The 15,546-nt window shown below is 41.9% G+C and overlaps 1 pseudogene; it reads left to right on the top strand.

Annotated features, from left to right (window-relative positions):
* Positions 1 to 1,911: 1,911 nt before the first annotated feature.
* LOC137152033 (dehydrogenase/reductase SDR family member 1 pseudogene) lies at positions 1,912 to 2,898 on the top strand (annotated as a pseudogene).
* The last annotated feature ends 12,648 nt before the right edge of the window (positions 2,899 to 15,546 follow it).

Genomic DNA, 15,546 nt, shown 5'->3' with positions numbered 1-15,546 from the left:
GGTGTTTTATCACCACTGCATCCTATTACAACGACGGCCCACTAGTGTCCAGCCAACTCCTCCATGTGTCTACAGATTACAGACTCCTTCACTCTGGGTGACATTTATTTGCCCGGCTGCATCTTCACTGGAATGACAACACTTCCTTGGTGGCATGGCAATCTATATCCGGACAATAGCCCTGTCCAAGTGGCAAAGGAGTTGCTGGCTAAAGTGGTCCTTGCTGCTGCCTCTGTGTCTGCCACCATTCATAAGAACACTGCTAAAGGCCGTGTAACGGTCCAACTTTCCACCCAGATTGTAACCCGCTTGGAAGATTCAACTTCTGGCTCGCCGTACAGCCCTAGCTCCTGGTGGACTATTTTACAAATAACAGCCGCCACTGTTTTTTGTTTGTGTTTATTTGTGTTACTAATTTCTATTATTATGTGTGGTTATTTTAAGCACATTTAGAAACTTTATTATGTTTTTTTTCCCTTATCCCCGTCCCCCGCTTTTCATCTACCCCTCCCCCCAGCCACCTTACCCCTATAACCCTAAGGTAGATCACGAATATCAAAGTATTTAGGTGTTGACTATATCTTTCTTATAGGTTCGATTCCATTTGTCAAACAGGAGGGAACTTTTAGACCTGAAGCAGTTTTCAGCCCAACTGAAACACACAATAGTTAACAGGCATGCATAACAAAACCCAAGGACAATAGCTAGTGTAAATGCCTGATAACTCGAAGACCAGATGCCCACTTAGTGATTCTGCCTTTCCATGAGAACAGCACATTCCTTACACCCTCGCCTCCACCCCCTTTGTGGTGTACCCTCTTATCTGTAAAGATTCCACCCATCCCTGCCCCTCCCCAAGGATAGTCAGAAATTCTTTGAGTAGGGTGTCTGCGCACGTATGTTCTGTATCTGTCTTTATCACCCCTGGTCTTTCTGAGAGGAACAAGGTCTGTATTTGTAAGTAAATAGATAAAAGAAATATAAATGAATTGTTTATGTGATAAAAAACCATATATAAGTGATCTTTGTAACACCATGAAGCTGAAGCTGATTGATCAGACTTCCTGGTATTGTAAATAAACCTCTCCAGTATTGTCTGTGCTGCCTGATTCTTGGAGAAAAAAAATCCTTCATGCTTTACAGGAGCAACCCTATTCAAGTGGTAGTGCATGTGCGTTACTGATTGCAATTGGCAAGGCAGCTAAGTTCTTGTTCTTCTGTTTCCATAATGCGTGAGGGATTGTGGTAGCTGTACAGCATCGTCATGGTCATGCAGTGTGTATGTGCTGGGAGCCGCTGATTCTATTTCCTCTACAGACTGATCCTATGAATAAATGTTGCAGAGAAAAGTTTCAGAGAATGTAGAGCTCAGAAGCTATAGTCCAATTTTAGTAAAATCTCAACTCAGTTCTGTCTCTCCCTTCATTCTGTCTGGGTGACAGTGCAACTAGTGTGCAGGGAGGAGGGGGTTAGGAGGCCGTGCAGTGCTTGTGCCAAGAGCTCTGGGTGGCTGAACTTTGACTCGGAGCCATGTTGTCCCATCCCAACCCCGCGCAGAGGGGAGGGGGAGAATAACAAGCAGCTCCTCTTGCTGGCAGAGAGGCGATTCTTGCCCCACAACCTGCCTGTCCCGGCATGACCCAGCTGCGCCCCCCCCACCCTGGGGTATGGGCTTGGCCTGAGCCAAGCGGTGTCTCCCACGCAAGGGCCACTCCCCTGGTGTAAGCGGGGCATTGCAGTGTCTTGTTGAGGGAGGCGGGGAAGGCTCGGCCCAGGCACAGCCAGCATTTAAGCGTGCTGCAGCCGGCGCAGCTCTAGTCTCCCCAGTCCCTGTCCCCGGCTTCTGGTGCTGCTGCCGCTGCCTGTTTTCCCAGCTGGCCAGCTCTGCGCAGCCCTCCCACGGCAGGCAGCATGTCCGGCTGCGGGCGGCTGTCAGGCCGCGTGTGCCTGGTGACCGGCGCCTCGCGGGGCCTGGGGAAAGGGATTGCGCTGCAGCTGGCGGAGGCGGGCGCCACCGTGTACATCACGGGCCGGCAGCGGGAGACGCTGGAACAGGCGGCGGCGGAGGTGTCAGCCCGGGGCGGGCGCTGCGTGCCCGTGGTGTGCGACTCGTCGGAGGAGGAGCAGGTGGCAGCGCTGTTCGAGCGGCTGCGGCAGGCGGAGGGCGGGCAGCTGGATGTGCTGGTGAACAATGCCTTCTCCGGGGTGGACGCCATCACCGCCCAGCGGGGGCTGCCCTTCTGGGAGAGCCCAACGGCCCTCTGGGACCAGGTCAACAATGCAGGCCTGCGGGGCCACTATCTGTGCTCCCACTACGCTGCCCGCCTCATGGTGCCCGCCGAGCGCGGCCTCATCGTCATCATCTCCTCGCCCGGCGGCCTGCGCTACATGGATGGTGTGCCCTACGGCGTGGGCAAGGCTGCCTGCGACCGCCTGGCCGCCGACTGCGCCGTCGAACTGCGCCCCCATGGCGTGGCCTGCGTGTCTCTGTGGCCCGGCATTGTCCGCACGGAGGCGGTGCTGAAGGACATCGAGGGCTCGGCAACGTGGACCGTGGTGATGAGGAAGATGATTGTTAATTTAGAGAGCCCTGAAGTCAGTGGCAAGTGCGTGGTGGGCCTGGCCTTGGATCCCGCCATCATGTGCCACAGCGGCAAGGTCCTGCTCAGCCCGGACCTCGCCCGCCGCTACCGCTTCCGCGACGTGGATGGGAGACCTGTCTACAACTACACATCGGTGCGCAATGTGCTCATGACGCTGATGCCAGGCCTGACCTGTCTCTTCCGCCTCATTCCAGAATGCATCAGCATACCCAAATGGGCTCTCACACTTTACACCAGCAAATTCAGCGTCTACCTATCCCTGCTACCATTCCCCGAACCTGGAAAAAAAGTTTGATACATTAGTAAGAAAAATGAGCCCGTGATGTTTCTGAATTTTCTGTTTTCTGTTTCTTCATTGATTTCTTAAAATCTATCTTGGGGGCTGAAACGTGACCCCTTGATGCCCCCATTGAGGCTTCAGAAATCTGTATAGCTGCCTTTCCCCAGAGCTTATTTCTTTTTGGAGAGGAAGGCTCCCTGATTTGGAGATTAATTTTAGAGTGGTGTTTTATAATCTCTCTCTGGGGAAGAAGGGTTTGGCTTTGTATTTCAGTAAGCCTCTGAAACCATCTTCAAAGATTTGCAATAATTTCTTTCATCATTTGGTCCCCACGGCCAAAGAGCAGCTGTTTATGTTAGTTCCCCTTAATGTTAAGATTATAGAACTTTTATTAAAGCAATTAAATCAGCTGTTGGTGTCTACGCTACCCCCATCAGTGGTTCATGTTCTCACCAGGAGCACGTGCTCCGACTGAAGTGGGGCAGTGTGGGGCACTGACTGCCAGTGTGTGGGGCACCGACAGCCAGAGTGGGGCTCACAGCTGGACCCCTGGGGCTGATAGCCAGAGCTGGTGAAATAGCTGCAGTTGTGAGACTGACAAGAATGTCAGTTTCACTGCTGGAAGGCTCCCTGCTGTGAAATTGAGCATTGTACTGGGCTCACAGCTATGGCTGTCAGCCTGGGATTGGGAGGGATTCCAACTCTGAGCCCTAGAGCAGGACGGGGGCTCCTGTTGGGAGCCCTGTGCAGAGCGGACAGTCACAGGCAATGTAAATAATGGAGTTTCTATACAGACACTTCTTTGACAGGGTTAAAGCCTAGTGAATAGGGGGAAACTGCAGATGTTTTAGAAAGATAACCAATACTGATTTAACACTGAGAGTCCTGTAGCACCTTAAAGACTAACAAATTTCTGCAGGCATAAGCTTTCGTGGGCTGCAGCCCACTTCGTGAGATGAATGAAGTGGAAATCACAGATAGTGTAAGTGTAAGAAACAACAATGGGGAGGACAAGTGCTAACAAAGTCAGTACAGTTAGAGTATATGAGGCCTATTCACATCCATTGATTAGAGGATGAGAATGTGTAAACAGTGACAATGACGTCTTGTAATGAGAGAACCATTCCAAGTCCCTATTCAGACCCAGTCTGATTGTATCAAGTTTGCATATGAGTTCCAGCTCTGCACTTTCCCGCTGAAGTCTGTTTTTGAAGTGTTTTTGTAGAAGTATGGCAACTTTCAAGTCAGCTACAGTGTGTCCTGGGAGATTGAAGTGCTCTCCCACTGGTTTATGGATGTTACTATTTTTGATGTCTGATTTGTGTCCATTTATTCTTTTGCGTAGTGACAGTCTGGTTTGGCCAATGTACATGGCAAAGGGGCATTGCTGGCACATGATGGCATATATCACATTAGTAGATGTGCAGATGAATAAGCTCCTGATGATATGGCTGATGTGACAGAACCTGTGATGGTGTCACTAGAGTCGATGGGTGGGCAGAGTTGGCAACGAGATTTGTTGCAGCGATAGGTTCCTGGGTTAGTGTTCTTGTTGTATGGTGTACGGTTGCTGGTGAGTATTTGCTTCAGGTTGGGGGGCTGTCTGTAAGCAAGGATAGGCCTGCCTGCCATGGCTTGAGCAAGTGAGCGATCAACTTCTAGGATAGGTTGTAGATCTTTAATGATGTGTTTAGCTGGGGGATGTAGGTGATGGCTAGTGGTGTTCTTTTGTTTTCTTTGTTTGGTCTGTCCTGTAGTAGGTGACTTCTGGGTACCCATCTGGCTCTGTCAATTTGTTTCTTCACCTCCTCAGGTGGGTACTGTAGTTTTAAGAATGTTTTATGGAGGGCCTCTAGGTGTTTGTCTGTCTGAGGGATCGGAACAAATCCGGTTGTATCATAGGGCTTGGCTATAGACAATGCATCGTGTAATGTGTCCAGAGTGGAAGCTGGAGGCATGAAGGTATGTATTGTGGTCAGTTGGTGTTCGATATAGAGTGGTATTAATGTGACCATCCCTTATTTGTATTGTAGTGTCCAGGAATTGTATTTCTTGTGTGGACTGGTCCAGGCTGAGGTTGATGGTGGGGTGGAAATTATTGAAATCCTGTGGAATTATTAGAGGGACTCTTTCCTGTGGGTCCAGATGATGAAAATGTCATCATTGTAGCATAGGTAAAAAGGAGGTGCTTGGGGACATGTTTCGAGGAAGGAATGTTGTAGGTCAACCATAAAAATGTTGGCATGCTGTGGGCCATGCTGGTGCCCATAGCTGTGCCACTGACTTGAAGGTATAGATTGTCTCCAAATCTGAAGTAGTTGTGGGTCAGGACAAAGTCACAATGTTCAGCTACCAGGTGTGCCTTATTACCATCAGGGAAAATGTTCTGGATGGCTTGTGTCACACTGGCTGGATTTGGGGGGGGAGCATTTATTATATTGTTTGACATCAGTATGTCAAAATCATAATAATTCATGTAAGATATGTCATGTCAGGTACTGTTAAAAAGGCTATAATGTGCTAAGTAAGATGATAATATTTATGTTCATGTGTAATGGAAGTTATGGATATATTTGATATATCTGTATTTCAAATTCTGCTGTCTAAGGCACACCCTAGACAGAGTGGCGGCAGAACAATAGCCTGCTTAATGGCCCATTAAGACATCCACAGAGGCAAGGGGTCTAGGGGGAAAAGCTAGAGGTATACCTGATGAGTCACCAGAACTTGCTCATGTGACTCTAAACTCCATTTTGGTTCCTGTAATATTCCACAAACAGCATGGCAGGGGCCAGAGGATATAAGACAGAGGCCTGGGAATCCATTTTGTTCTTCAGTCAGGATTCACCTTCAGCTACCAACCTATGTCTGGATCAGCTCATCTACAGCTGAACTGAAGCTGTGAAACAAAGGACTAATACCCATCCAAGTACTGGATGTATACCGGCGGGACTATACAAGCCTGCAAACTCCACAATTCTTCTAAAAACCTTATGTATATGGACTTTCAAATCATTTGTATGTATCTGATTGCTTTAATCCTTTAACTTTTCTCTTATGGTTTGTTTCTTTCTTTTTATAATAAACCTTTAGTTTTAGTTACTAAAGGATTGGCTGGCAGTGTGGTATTTTGGGTAAGATCCACACTTGGATTGATCTGGTACTGTGGCTGACCCTTTGGGGTCAGGGAGAACCTTTCTGGTAAAGAGCATAAAGTTTAAATAACTGGTCTCTTTACTGGACCTAGTGGCGGATTGGGAGCCAGAGACTGAAGTGCAGTAAAGGGGGCTGTGTGTAATTGTGTACTGGCTTCCTGATAACCAGTGTGGGGAATCAAAAGCACTGTTTGTGGCTGGTTGGGATGTCTGGCGTCAGTGCCACCCACCAGTGCTGGGAGAATCTGCTCTCCTTTTACAGCCTGCCTTGACCTTGGCATTTTCAGGTGGCTACCCTGGACACAAAAGGGTTACAGCTTGTAGTCCATCTTTGTGTGGAATGTTGGTGTAGAGATCTTCTGTATCCATAGTGGCTAGGATGGTGTTTTCTGGGAGGTCACTGATGGATTGTAGTTTTCTCAGGAAATCAGTGGTATCATGAAGATAGGTAAGAGTGCTGGTGGCATAGGGCCTGAGGAGAGAGTCCACATAGCCTGATAATCCTACTGTGAGAGTGCCAATGCCTGAGATGATGGGGTGTTCAGGATTCCCGGGTTTGTGGATCTTGGGTAGCAGGTAGAATAACTCTGGTAAGGGCTCAGGGGGTGTGTCCATGTAGATTTGTTCCTGTGTTTCTTTAGGGAGTTTCTTAAGTAGATGTTGTAGTTTCTTTTGGTATTCCTCAGTGGGATTGGACAGTAGTGGCTCGTAGAATGTGGTGTTGGAGAGTTGTTTGGTAGCCTCCTGTTTGTAATCTGACCTATTCATGATGACTACAGCACCTCCTTTGTCAGTCTCTTTGATTATAATGTCAGAGTTGTTATTGAGGCAGTGGTTGGCGTTGCATTCTTCACGGCTGAGGTATGGGGCAAGTCAGTTGCTTGTCTACAATCTCAGCTTGTGCACATCGGTGGAAACACTCTATGTGAAAGTGTAGTCTGTTGTTTCGACCGTCAGGAGGAGTCTATGCAGAATTCTTTTTCTTGTAGCTTTGGTAGGAAGGTATCTGTGGGTTAGTGTGTTGTTCAGTGGTGTGGTGGAAATATTCCTTGAGTCAGAGACCGCGAAAGTGGGATTCCAGGTCACCACAGAACTGTATCATGTGTGCGGGGGTGGTAGGGCAGAAAGAGAATACTGATTTAAAGACTCAATATGATGGAGAAGCCACCGCCTCCCTAGGGGAACTGTTCCTGTGATTAATCACTTTACCATTAAACATATGCATATTATTTGCTAGTCTGAATTTGTTTAGCTTTAGCTTTCAACCAGTAGATCTCATTTGTAGCATAAACATTCTATGACTTTCTTTTCCTGAGATTTAACCACTATTTTTACTCTCTGCTTTTTCTGCTTTTACCTTAGAGTCCCATATTCCCTCTTTCCAAATTCCGTTGACTCTTCCTGTAATCTTCTTCTGGTTCATTGTTCAGGCCTGACTGTTTAATTACCAAGGGTCAGACTAATAAGGACAAACACCTCTGTTGATTTATTTCTTCCACCTGGATACCTTGAGATAATTGGGCCTACAAATTTACCCTAATTATGAGCTCAACTGTAAACAGTGAGTGAAAGTTTATCAAATGTCACAATAACCTATAACAACAAAGGCTGATGGAAAAAGGTGCAAGAGGGAGACCAAGTGAATTAGTCCAAACCAAAAGGCCTACTGATTTAACTCAAGGACTGCACTAAGATCATGCCTAATAAAGAAAAGTGTGGGACCGGAAATCAGTGGACCAAAGTTACTGTTTTGGAAATTAGGCCTAACTGGTGAACAAAGTAATGAGGATAGACCCACCTGCCAATAATGGTTTTAGCCCTTTAAACCTCAAAATGGACAAACAGGGGCTTTGACTTTATAAACGTGGAAACAGAACAGATTGTGGAAGAACCCAAACTCAGGGGTCCTTACTAATATATCCGTTGCCTTAGCGGATGGTCCAGAATTAGCCAAACAACAGATTAGCAAAATCAGAGTTTATTCTTTACATAAAGAAGGTGGTCCCTTTAAATGTAAGGAACGACAGCTTAAATTTTAACAGCTTATATAGATCCACACAAATCTTTATACGTTACAGTTTCCATGGTCACACACACTAAAAAAACTATTTATTTAGGAATTTTTCCAGCACAGTAATTTTAACTTTTTTTATTTAAGTTACAAGTTTTTTTCTTGCATTCCATCCCTGGTGGCGTCTAGGTTTTATAATTATTTTGTTAACCTTTAACATTTTAAGATTTAAACTTTTGCTAGAAAGGCACTTTCAATCTCAGGCTTTTGCAGCCATTTCTAAAAATCAGTTCTCAGCAGAAACAGAGACCCATCTTCTTTTCCCTTCACAGTTCCCCCCTTTGATTCTAATAGTTCTACTACTAGAATCACAATCATGATATATTTATTCATTTTCCTTGCTAATATACTAATACCATATTAACTTTTGCACCATCTGTTTCTTAGGGGGTTTAAACTTTTTTTGCTGGAATAGTAAATAGTAACATTGCATACAACAAAACATTAACATTAACATTATTATAAATACTATTATAGCTACAAACAATTTTTTAAGCCATAATAAGTCTGATAACCAAGAAGTCAGAGCATTCCAGATGGATGACCATGGAATATCAATGCCAGACGGTGGCACTGGAGAGTTAACGAATTAATGAAAAAATCTGCTGGCATTCTAAATTTTGTGTACATCCATCTCGATTTGACTTGATTTATTTTTATAAAAACAACAGGTTTGATTCAACATCACACAAACTTTTTTTTGTTGAGCTAACAATTGGTCTAGGGCTAATTTATTTTGAATACTTATTTGTGCTAACGATTCAATTTTAGCCTGTAATTTTAAAATAGCATTTTCAGTTACATTGGCAAATATCTTAAATTCTGCTGAAAAATTTCTCAGTGCATACTCTAAATTACCCACTCCTTGCCAGGGCAAAAACATTTTCCATCCTCTTCAAAATGCTGAAGAGTGTTCAGTTAATGGGTTATAATGGTGAGCATCCAGGGTGGGCCTAAAACTTCTTTTAGGTCGGTGATTATACACAACTTCATGTAAAGGAACTGGATGCACACCTCCAGGCCAGAGATATACTAAGGTACATCTTCCTTTTCACTTTGGTGGTAAAGTTTTTTTTGCCCAATTTTCACATGCCTACCATACACTTTTTTTGATTGGAATAACTCCTCTGCAACTATTGGAATGGGCTTGGTATAGCACATGTAACATGATGTTAGCCCATTTAAACTGGGTATCATTTACATATTGATTGATGGTAGTAGCCTTTTGAATTTTCCAAACCTTTTTTTTAAACTGGTTATTTTATATAAATTTATATTCTCTAGCTTTTTTTTACTCTTTGTGGGTTTTGTTACACTTAATTCCTCGGGTGGCATTTAGCGTACAATTATAAACTTTTTTTTAAATTTAATTTAGTGGCATTGGATCCTCGTTTCTGTATTAAAGTTTTACTGATTTGTTTCCTTTCATTATAAGTAAATGGACAATGTATTTGCATTATGAATATTTCCCTACATTCCTTACTTCACAGGTAATGTTTAACCAGGGTTTGTCTGAGTCTGTTACCGGTACAGATTGTGTTCATTGCACACATATTGGTGCTGCTGGTTTCCTTCCAGAGAGAATTAAGTCTCTAGGATCAATCCTCATTCCCAACCGGTGTTCTTTCCCCATTACTGTTCCCATGGGATTAGTCCAGGCCAAACTTTCCCATTCATTAACTGGCACAGGAATAGATATTAGGGGTATTCCTTCCCGATGATGGGTTGCCATAAAAGAGCACACCCAACAATCTTTAACTTTTTAAGATGCAGTTAAATTTTTTATTAACGTATAAAAATGAATTGGCTTTAAAATCTGCATTGTTTGTTTAAATTAATTAAAAACATTATTAAAAATAACATTTATTTTTTACACTAATTTTAAAACAATTTATTTTTTAATATAATAATTACACTACAAAATAATTAACAAAGTGATTAAAATATAAAAATAATAAAGTTTATTAGTTTTTGTTGTTGTTGTTGTTGTTGCTGCACTCTTGACGTTGTTGACTGTTTATTTTAGAGCAACCACAAGGGGATTGCCTGTGGTTTTTTACTTTTCTACATCTGCTTTTGGGACCTTAGTCTAGTGAAGCTCCCTCGTTGCACTTAGAAATTTTTTCCTTTTAAGAATTAGCATCAGGTGATTGTACTTTCTTTAGATGGGTGCAGTGGTACCAGGCTTCTTTTTCCTGTAGCTTTGCAGCAGTGTACGTTGTTAACAGCACCTGGTAAGGACTATCCCACCTTGGTTTTAAGCAATTTTTGCGTGAAAACTTTTTTAGCAATACTTAATTTTTTGGCTGGATGTCATGCATGGCCACGTCTAAAGGAATTTTTTGAGCATCTCTAGAAAACTTAAAAATAGCAGTAAGTATCTTTTGTAATTTTATAACGTATGCAACCAACTCCTCATTTTTATTTATGAGACTGGCATGTGCAGGTGTCAGGTTTTCCCCCAGTTGAAATGGTTTTTTAAAAAGAACTTTATAGGGAGATAAATTTGTCTTTCTAATTGGCTTAGTTTTTAGATGCATTAAAGCTAATGGTAACGCATCCACCCATTCTTGTGCCCCCAGTTGTTGTGGCTTGTGACGTCTCACGTTATACTTTTGACAGGTAACACAACTTTGAAATATTTGTTTAGCTACTTGATAAATACCTGGAGCACACTAAAATTGCAAAACTTGATTAGCTATTTTCCCTTCGCACATATGGCCACCTTGGTGGGCAGAGCGGGCAAGTTTAGGCAAAAGAATCATATATTGTTAAAAAAAAAAAAAGTTGCCCAAAGAGTCTTTTAATTGTTTAATTTTAAAGATGGAACTGAATCATAAATTTATGAAGGGCAAACAAAAAATTGAGCTGGCCAGGAGGCACAGACTACCTGTATACTCGGACGGGGAAAGGCGCTCCTGGCTGCAGTTTTTGCAGCTTGATCTGCAAATGCACTTCCACAGAAGACTTCATCTAAAGCAGAAGTATGAGCTTTACAAAAAATAATAGCAATAAAAAATAACATAATAAAAACAAGCAAATTATTCACAGCCTAAGCATGTGCTATGGGCTGTCCTGAAAAAATAAAAAAAAAACCCTTTGCTTCTAAATTTGTCCTGAAGCTTAACAAACTCCAAATGCATAGCGAGAATCAGTATAAATATTAACAGAACAATTTGCACTTAAACAACAAGCACGTGTAAAAGCAATCAATTCAACCAATTAAACAAAAAATACATCAGGTAAAAAATGACCTTCCCAAACCTCATGTGGTGTACATACCGCATACCCCGCTTTACGTATTCCTGTCTCATCAACAAAACAAGAACCATTAATATACAGAATATAATTTGGGTTAGTCAAAAAATATCCTGAAAATCAGGGTGGGGTGTAGTGCTCTGAGAAATAACATAATCACAATCATGAAGTTTTCCTTCAGTGGGAATCGGTAATAATGTAGCTGGATTTAAAGATACACAACGTTTAATAGTAATATTATCAGCTGCTAAAAGCACAATTTTATATTGAGTAAGGCGTTGTGCTGAAATATGCTGAATTTTTCCTTTAATTAACAGAGCTTCTACAGCATGTGGTACATAAAGAGTTAAAGAATGTCCAAGCACCAGATCTTGTACTTTTTAAACTAGTAAAGCAGCAGCTGCCACAGCTCTAAGACAGGCTGGATAACCTTGTGTTACAAAATTAAGCTGACATAAAAAGTATGCAACCGGTAATTAAGCTTTTCTCACAGGTTTTATAAGCACTTTAGATGCAGTACTCTGTTGTTCATAACAGTAAAAATTAAACAATTTAAAATAATTGGGAAGCCTTAATATTGGGGCTAAAAATAAGGCTTGCTTTAAAGAAATGAAAGAAGCCTCAGCTTCTTCTGACCAAGGAGGTGGATCAGTCTCAGAAACTTTAGTAAGTGTAACCAGAGGCTTAGCTATTGCAGCAAAATTAAAAATTCACTGCCTGTAATAACTAACCATTCCCAAAACCCCACAAATCTGTATAAATAGGTATTAAAAAAAATACAGCACAAAAATCAATGCAAATAAAATAAGTGGAAGAGGGTGGAATTAAAGTAAAAATAATTGCTGGGTTTGGAACCACTAAATGTTGTGGGACCACATAAGAATTAATAATACAAAGATCCTGTACAAATCTATACACAGGTTTTCCATCTGGACCTGATTTAGGTTTCTTAACAGGTAATATAGGAGTATTACAAGAAGATTGACAAGGCACTAAAATACCCTGCTTTAAAAACTCTTGAATCACTGGGTGAATTCCTTCTATTGCTTCCCGAGATAAAGGATACTGAGGCACCGAAGGCGGTGGACCAGGACGAACAGTAATTTTAACTGGGTCTACAGATTTTAATAATCCCACTTCAGTAGAAGTATGAGCCCATAACCCTTCAGGTACTTCACTTAATGCAGGATGAGGAAGAGACAGTTTAACTATAACTTCAGTAATTAAAGCTTGAAATAAAGGAACCAGTGAACCAGGAAAAGACAAAAAAATTCCCTCTGGTGTAAAAATCATGGTGGCATTCAACTTACATAATAAGTCTCTTCCAAACAAATGATGAGGACAATCTGGAGAAATCAAAAAAGCATGTTGTTCTGTAAGAGGTCCTATACGAACAAGTGTAGGTTTAGTCTGGGAAACACGATGTATTTTTCCTGACACTCCTACTACTGGAATAAAATGCTTAGGGTCCAGGGGGACCTCAGAATTTTTAAGTAAGCTTGACTCCGCTTTAGAATTAACTAAACAATTATAAACTTGCTCTCCTACCTGAATTTTCAATTGTGGATCAGAAGAATTTAAATGAAATGAAACAGCAAGCGAAGCTAACAGAGTGAAGTCTCCCTCTTCATCCTAATCTATATCTTCTAAATCATCCTCCCTTTGAATAGTCAAAACATTTTCACTTTGGGGTCGTTGATTTAAACGTGGGGGAAGCCCTCTAAATCTTACTGGACATTTACGTTTCCAAGGACCAAATTCCCCACAAAAATTACAAGCATCTGCATTTTCTCTCCCTTGCCTCTGATAAATTACATTAGGCTGTCTCCGGCCAATTTGTTTTATGCCTTGCAGGCGACGTTCTTGAGGGGGGCCTCCCCTATTAGGATACCGAGAAAGAACAATTAAGCTGGCAGTAACTTTTTCAGTTTCTTTTTGCTTTTGCTTTTCTCTCCCATTAAACACATATGTAGCAATGGAAATAACCTCAGACAATGATTTTCCTTGCCAACCTGGAGCATTACGATAAAAATAAGATCTAATATCTCCAGCTGATTGTCTCACAAAAAAACCTGAAACCATAGAGTGATTTTTCCTATAAATCAGGATTTAATCCCCCATGCTGTCTGAGGGCTTTCTTCAATTGCTCAAAAAAATCTCCTGGATGTTCATCAGGACCCTGTGTACATGATTCTACCTTAGTCCAATTAACTCCAGCTTTTGCTGCTCTCCTAATTGCTTCCAATAAAGCTAAATGATGATTAATTAAATTATTCCTCCCTGCATCATTATTATAATTCCATAAGGGATCTTCCATAGGCCATGGGCGAGTAACCTGTCCTCCCTCTTGCTTAGTAGTTTCCTGAATAATTTTCAATTTTTCCTTCTCTGTCAAAAGAGCATCTAATAACTGAGTAACATCTGCCCAAGATGGATTTTAAGTAGAAAAAATAATTTTAAACTTTTTATACACTGTCTCTGGATCATCACGTAAACGTGGCATACTCTGTTGCCATAAGAGCAGATATTGTGGAGCAAAGGGAATGTGAACAAGAGATTCCTGAATACTTCCATCTCCAATAGGGACAGGATAAGTTCTTAATGGAGCTTGAACAGTAGGAATAAAAAAATTAGGAGACAAATCAGAAAAGGAAGGCTCTTCATCAAGTCTGCGACGAACCTGAGCTCTAGTTCCCTTATTGACAGGCTTATCTGACAGTCTGGGAGTAATACCAGGGGGTACGGTAGGGGAAAATGAGGATTCCTGTCGAGTCTTAAACTCTCCCTCTCCCTCAAACACACAACAAGGAGGCAGTGGCCAATCCTCCTCCTCTGCTTTCCCTGCTTGTAAATTCTTTTCATTGTAAGGCAGAGGATTAGTAAGAGAAGGATAGATTTTTGAAATAAATTCACCAGTGTTAGAAATCGGCGGTGCAAATGACGGCGCAACAGTTGCTAATTTCCTTTCTAAATTCTTCACAGTAGATTTATAGCTAGCTAGCTGACTTTCCGTACAGCGTTTAAAAGCTACATTATCCCACAGATACCAATATTCCATTTGCTTAGGGTGTGGATCTTCTATTAACCCCTTCAAACACTGCAGTTTATCTAAATCAAAGGTACCTTCCTGTGGCCATTGTTTACTGGAATCTCCAGAAAAACAACCTGGCCATATCATTTTACATAACAAAATTAAGTGCTTTACAGACAAACCCTTAGAACCTGGAATAGACTTAAAATTTTTAACTATATAGTCCAAAGGACTCCCAGGGATGGGAGAAAATTGCCCCGCACCCATAACTGGGGTTTCTGATCAGAAGTTACTCACCAACTCTCACCCACACAGGGGATTACAGATTGGAATTATAACATTGCACACAAATTCTCACCCACACAGGGAATTACAGATTGGAATTATAACAGTAGACTTTGCTAATAAAATAAACAAGGGACTTTACCTTATCGCCTCCCCGCCGCCTCAGCTCCCCAGAAGTAACCCCAATAGGTGAATTCACCTGGTGCCGGCTGGGTAGTTCAGTGGAGCCAGGACGAGGAGGATACGCGCTAGGCGTGTCCCATCTGGGTCGCCAATTTGTGGAAGAACCCAAACTCAGGGGTCCTTACTAATATGTCCATTGCCTTAGCGGATGGTCCAGAATTAGCCAAACAACAGATTAGCAAAATCAGAGTTTATTCTTTACATAAAGAAGGTGGTCCCTTTAAATGTAAGGAACGACAGCTTAAAACTAAATTTTAACAGCTTATATGGTTCCACACAAATCTTTATAAGTTACAGCTTCCATGGTCACACACACTAAAAAAACTATTTATTTAGGAATTTTTCCAGCACAGTAATTTTAACTTTTTTTATTTAAGTTACAAGTTTTTTTCTTGCATTCCATCCCTGGTGGCGTCTAGGTTTTATAATTATTTTGTTAACCTTTAACATTTTAAGATTTAAACTTTTGCTAGAAAGGCACTTTCAATCTCAGGCTTTTGCAGCCATTTCTAAAAATCAGTTCTCAGCAGAAACAGAGACCCATCTTCTTTTCCCTTCACAGATAGGGACAAAAAGTGGAAGAAAAAAATTTAGTATATGTTCTTGTACACATAAATATCAACAAGTATATCAAGTTCCTTGAAAATCAGAGGCTCCAAATAATTTTTAATCCTTTGTTT

This window comes from Emydura macquarii, unplaced genomic scaffold, assembly GCF_026122565.2.
Source record: "Emydura macquarii macquarii isolate MOO-44397 ecotype Brisbane River unplaced genomic scaffold, CSIRO-AGI_Emac_v2 contig_1146, whole genome shotgun sequence".
Lineage (NCBI taxonomy): Eukaryota > Metazoa > Chordata > Testudines > Chelidae > Emydura > Emydura macquarii.
This window is presented reverse-complemented; position numbering and strand designations above follow the sequence as displayed.